At 43.1% G+C, this 6,000-nt stretch overlaps 1 protein-coding gene across 9 annotated transcripts in view; it reads left to right on the top strand.

The window, feature by feature from the left end:
* Positions 1-6,000, top strand: part of LOC133630288 (supervillin-like) — a 138,235-nt gene that overhangs the window by 39,133 nt on the left and 93,102 nt on the right. For all 9 annotated transcript variants that reach the window (XM_062021818.1, XM_062021817.1, XM_062021816.1 and 6 more), the window contains exon 2: positions 1,134-1,197. The gene's annotated coding sequence lies outside the window, so the exon portion shown is untranslated. The remainder of the gene's footprint in view (positions 1-1,133; positions 1,198-6,000) is intronic.

Genomic DNA, 6,000 nt, shown 5'->3' with positions numbered 1-6,000 from the left:
CTAACTGTTACCGGGAGGGCATTCCAGAGTACTGGAGCCCGAATAGAAAACGCTCTATAGCCCGCAGACTTTTTTTTGGCTCTGGGAATCACTAATAAGCCGGAGTTCTTTGAACGCAGATTTCTTGTCGGGACATATGGTACAATACAATCGGCGAGATAGGCTGGAGCTAAACCGTGTAATATTTTATACGTAAGTAGTAAAACCTTAAAGTCGCATCTTAAGTGCACAGGAAGCCAGTGCAAGTGAGCCAGTATAGGTATATATATGTATGTATATATATATATATATAAAGGTATATACAGTATAGGCGTAATATGATCAAACTTTCTTGTTTTTGTCAAAAGCCTTGCAGCCGCATTTTGTACCAACTGTAATCTTTTAATGCTAGACATAGGGAGGCCCGAAAATAATACGTTACAGTAATCGAGACGAGATGTAACGAACGCATGAATAATGATCTCAGCGTCGCTAGTGGACAAGATGGAACGAATTTTAGCGATATTACGGAGATGAAAGAAGGCCGTTTTAGTAACACTCTTAATGTGTGACTCAAACGAGAGAGTTGGGTGGAAGATAATACCCAGATTCTTTACCGAGTCTCCTTGTTTAATTGTTTGGTTGTCAAATGTTAAGGTGGTATTATTAAATAGATGTCGGTGTCTAGCAGGACCGATAATAACAGTAACATATTGTGTCATTTATACAGCTATTATTGTGTACACATTATTCATGTACGTATGATTCTGCTTGTGCTTACCTCATGTACATATGATTCTGCTTGTGCTTACCTCATGTACGTATGATTCTGGTTGTGCTAACCTCATGTACGTATGATTCTGCTTGTGCTTACCTCATGTACATATGATTCTGCTTGTGCTTACCTCATGTACGTATGATTCTGGTTGTGCTAACCTCATGTACGTATGATTCTGCTTGTGCTTACCTCATGTACGTATGATTCTGCTTGTGCTTACCGACCTCAAAGCAATGAAATATGGCCCCAATAAAAACTATTTTTTGGGGGGGAAATGATGAATGGATTTAGAATCGGGATGAATAAGAATCCCAATTTGGATCTTTGTGATGATGATGATGATGATGATGATGGAGTGGTCGTCATGTGTCCTCAGGAACCGGGAGTGAGGACCGTGTTACACTTGGCAACACCAAACTACCGCAGAGACCAGCTTTGAGGTAAGATGTCATTCTTGTTGTTTTTGAACTTCCAGCTCAGACCAAGGTGAGGTTTGTACAGTACTGGGTTTCCCCCTGGGGGCGTGGTCAGGGGCGTGGTCACCATTAACGTCATCAAATAATTTCCCAGTGTCCTCTTAAAATGTGCACCTTCTGTAGATGGCTGTATATCTTCTTACGTCCACATCACAGACATGCTGACAGTGGTGTGCATCTTGTTTACATCGTGTTTTGGGTAATCAAAGTCTTTTTTCCAGTCGTCAAGTTTTCAGCACATCACTTGTCAATAGTGCACAAATAATCGGCGATACGTATTTTGATTCCTACTGTAACGACCTGATAATGTTTAATGTTCCTGTGGTTTGCCTTTGAAGTCAGTTTTTTCCACGTTTGCAAACACACCGTCCGTGCCTGAAAGCTGATTGGTGGAGAATGAGGAAGTGTTGTTTCTGTGTCCGACAGGAAGTGCGGACTCACCGAGACTAAAGTGTAAAACCTGTTGGACTTGTACCGTTTATCATAAGATTGGTAATGAAAGTTAAAAATAGCGTCAGACTTTGTGTGATTACCACAAGGGGCTACATACAATATGTTATATCAGTGATCCCCAACCTTTTTTACACCACCGACCGGTTTAATGTAGGCATAATTTTCAGCTTCCCACTGGTGAAAAATACAAGTCACTATTAGGCTGAGTTAGTGGGAGTCCTGGACTTGTTTCTTTGCAATGAGATGCTGATGGAAATCAGCCTTTGGCTACAATCACATTTATATTTGATATCTTCATTCTTGTGCATTGTATCATGTCACAAAGTTACAACAACTTCCTATGAGGAGTTTTATTGTACATCTATAAACAAGCTCAATGGTGTGTCAGACTCAAGGCCCGCGGGCCAGATCTGGTCCTCCACCTCATTTCACATGGCCCGCAGAAGCCTGGAAATAATATGTGTCATTAAAATACCTTATATTTTATTTCTCTACTTGCTTATTTTCTTACTAAAGGTATTAGGTTTTTTTTCTAGTTTGACAGGGAAAACAAATAGTGTCCAATATTGCAACAAATATTATATTATCTCACTTTCTTGGTCAAAATCCAAAGAAATACTTAAATAAGCTTAACTTATGGTTTCAAAGCAAGTTATCCATCAAATTGTACACTATAAAAATGAGCAATAGATTTTTTTTACAGCATATTACTGTAAGTTGAAAAAACAACAACCAATGTTTGTTTTTTTACAGTAAAATTCTGTCGACTGAGCTGTCAGTTTTTTTTTTTTTAAATCCACAGTTGATGATTTTATGGTATCACATTTTATTACGTAAAAAAACTGGCAGCTGAGTTGCCAAAATAAAATTAAACAGCGGTACTGTATTTCTATTTACAGTAATATGTTGTAAAAATAATAAAATAACACCAAATATTTGACAGTAAAAACTGTAAAACTGTTTTTCTGTAAAAATCCACAGATTTCTTTTACTCTTTACGTAAAAAGAATGCAAAATATTTCAATTCCGAGGCAAATTGATGAATGATTTACTGTTACCAGCGGCCCTCGACTGCGGTGTGGCCCTCTGGTCTGCTGGGACTGGACAGAGTTAAGTGGGAGAAAATGCAAGTCCTTTATAAATGATTTAATGTTTCTCTCCGGCCCGGTAGCAAACGCTTCACGGAACGGTACTGGTCCCTGGACCGGACCGGTGGTTGGGGACCACTGTCTTGTAATGGCCATAGGGGTCCATCGATATATATATATATAATAAATTGCCAGTCACAGTTAACTTGTGCTCAGCTGGGAAAATAAATATATATATATACTTATTGTCATCCATTTACTTATTATAAACTGTTACAGGCGTATTTAATAATCTTGTTAATATTAAATATGTACGTAAATAATATGTGGGGATATAAAAGGCATCCGGTTCTATCAGACCGGGCGGAAGCGGAAAGTGACGTCACTAACCACCTGGAGCACCTGTCAGACGCAGTGGTTTTTGCCACGGAGCCACTTCTTGGAATAATCTGCCTTTTGACTTTTTTGGTGTGCTTTCCATTGGCCTGTGGAGAACCGGGAGAACAGGGACTCTTTCCAGGAGGACTTTGAGTTGGATGCGCAGTCTCGGTACCGTGAGTACACTGCTGCGGCTTTCAAACATCCATCGCTTGCCCGTACGTGCATGTCACGCTACGTGCATGTCACGTACGTAACTTTTGGGACTTTGGGGAAATATATGTGTTGTATGAACTTTGGGCTGTGGGATTTAGTGTGTTGTGTAGGTGTTTGATTTATATTGGCGGGTTATATGGACGGGAGGGGGGAGTTGTTTGCTATGCGGGATTAATTTGTGGCATATTAAATATAAGCCTGATCGTTTTGTGGCTAATAGTTATACATGTCTTGTGTTTATTTAATATATTAATCATTCCCAGCTGAATATCAGGTCCCACCCGTGACTCCTTAATTGCGTAGTGGCAAAGACACCCGGGGAACTTGGGTGCGTTTGTTACAGAGTGGTGGCCCGTACGGGGGAAGCGGGGCTTAGTGTATCATTGATATCAGCGGCTCATATTTTCGTTGTTTTTTTGCGAAACACGTTAAGGGGAATAAGTAGTACATAAACATTATTTGTCTTGTTAAATATAAATGTATGTTGGGTTCACTTTTTTCCTAAATAGTCAGCAGTGTGACACACACTCCTATTGTGTCACCATTTTTTCTACATTGTGATATATATATATATATATGTACACATATATATATATATATATATATATATATATATATATATATATATATACACACACATCTATTTTCTGGTACATAAATACATACCATTTTTTTTTATATACATTTACACACATAGACACTTACATATACGACAGTTAATAAATACTTACACATAATTAGGTTAATTGGAGCAATGTCAACCAGCAGCCACTCCCTAATGGAGGAAGATGACAGACAGGACTTTGCTGATGCAGCCCAGGACTCAACTCCGCCCCTTGACCCTTTCCGCCATGTCACCAGTAGGCCCAATCCAAATGGTGTTGCTGAGCTGACTAACTTGCTGGACTCTATGTATTTAGAACAGTCCAGACAGGAGGCGGCAGCAGAGGAAGAGGATGGGGTGGAACCAGAAGCTGTCCTGGAGCAACTTCTAACGCTGCAACAACGAGTGGACATTCTGGAGAACCGACTCACAGAAGCGGTCGACAGCACCCTTAACCGGGAGGATGGACTTAGGGCAGCGATGGAGGCCATGGCGGCAGGGATGAAAGCGTATGTGGACACGAAGGTGCAGAACTTCGACCAAGCTGTCGCAGCATGTCTGCGTCGAAGAGATGAAAGGTGGGGAGAGGAATTGAAAAATACCCTTGCTAAAACCCGAAGGTTTTGGCGACCAGCTAGCTTCTCCACTCCTGCAGCCGCCATACCAGTCCGCCACCACCCGCCTGTCAGAGACATCACCTTCCCTATTACACCTGCTGTCACCATCGCACCTGCTGTCACCACCATCGCACCTGCTGTCACCACCATCGCACTTGCTGTCACCACCATCGCACCTGCTGTCACCACCACTGCACCTGCTGTCACCACCACTGCACCTGCTGTCACCGCCATTACACCTGCTGTCACCGCCATTACACCTGCTGTCACCGCCAGACCACCCATCAGGATGGAATTTCCCCAGTTTGGAGAGTCCAGAGGCTCAGCCGATGTCACCGATTTCATCGAACAGTGTGAAAACTTTTTAGCACTCCGCCCTCTGAGCGATGCTGAGCTGGTGGGAACACTCAATGCTGTCTTAAAAGGTCCTGCCAGGAGTTGGTGGTCGGCAGCCCGCAGTACCATAACCAGCTGGTCTACATTTAAGCAGTCTTTCCTGGAAGCCTTTTTGCCAACTGACTACCAATCCGAGATTGAGATGCAGCTCCACTCCATTCTTCAAACTCCTAATCAGTGCTTGCGAGATTTCGCATATGATTATCGTGCCCTCTGCCTGAAGTGGAGACATGACATGGAGGAAGCCGAGATCGTGCGTCGCATACTCGGTGCCTGCAATCCCAGGTTGGCCAGTAGTCTACGTGGAATCGTGACAACGGTAGAACAGCTGGTCAAGGTGGGATCCCTGATTGAACGAGATTGGACAAATAGTAAAGACTATTGGAGTCGTGTCCAACAAAGCAACCCTCCAAAAAGATCTGGCAAGAAGATGGAGCATGGGCCGAGTCGAAGTGGGGCCGACCTTGCTGCTGCTATGGGCGAACAATCCCTCCTGGTGGTCCCTATTAGCATGCGCGGCTCTAAAGGAGATGGAGTCCTGGACTCCGGATGCACGTACTCACTAATGAGTCATACGCTGTGGAAGGCTGTGAGGAAGTGCGGCGAGGTTCTGGAGCCAAGCGGCATTCCAAAGTTTGTCATGGCAAATGGACAAATAAACCAAGCAGTTGGAAAAGCCACCCTGCTCCTCAATCTGCATGACTGTCATAGCACCCTACAGATTCATGTGATGGCTGATGGCCACTTATGTATGCCCTTGTTGTTAGGTCTCGACTTCATGACCACATCACAAATGGTACTCAAACCTCATCTCAAGAGGTATGTCATGCCCGGAGGGAGAGAATTCAAATTTCTCCCCAAAGGCAGAGAAATGCTTCGCTGGACTCACCCTGGTTCCTCCATTAATTTTTACATGGCCATAAATGAAGAACCCCAAGTTAATCAGTCTGCCATCCCCCTCCTCGAATCCCAACCTGAGGTGGTGCGACCACTGCTGCAGAAGTGGCCAACTGTG

This window comes from Entelurus aequoreus, linkage group LG15, assembly GCF_033978785.1.
Source record: "Entelurus aequoreus isolate RoL-2023_Sb linkage group LG15, RoL_Eaeq_v1.1, whole genome shotgun sequence".
Taxonomy (NCBI): Eukaryota; Metazoa; Chordata; class Actinopteri; order Syngnathiformes; family Syngnathidae; genus Entelurus; species Entelurus aequoreus.
This window is presented reverse-complemented; position numbering and strand designations above follow the sequence as displayed.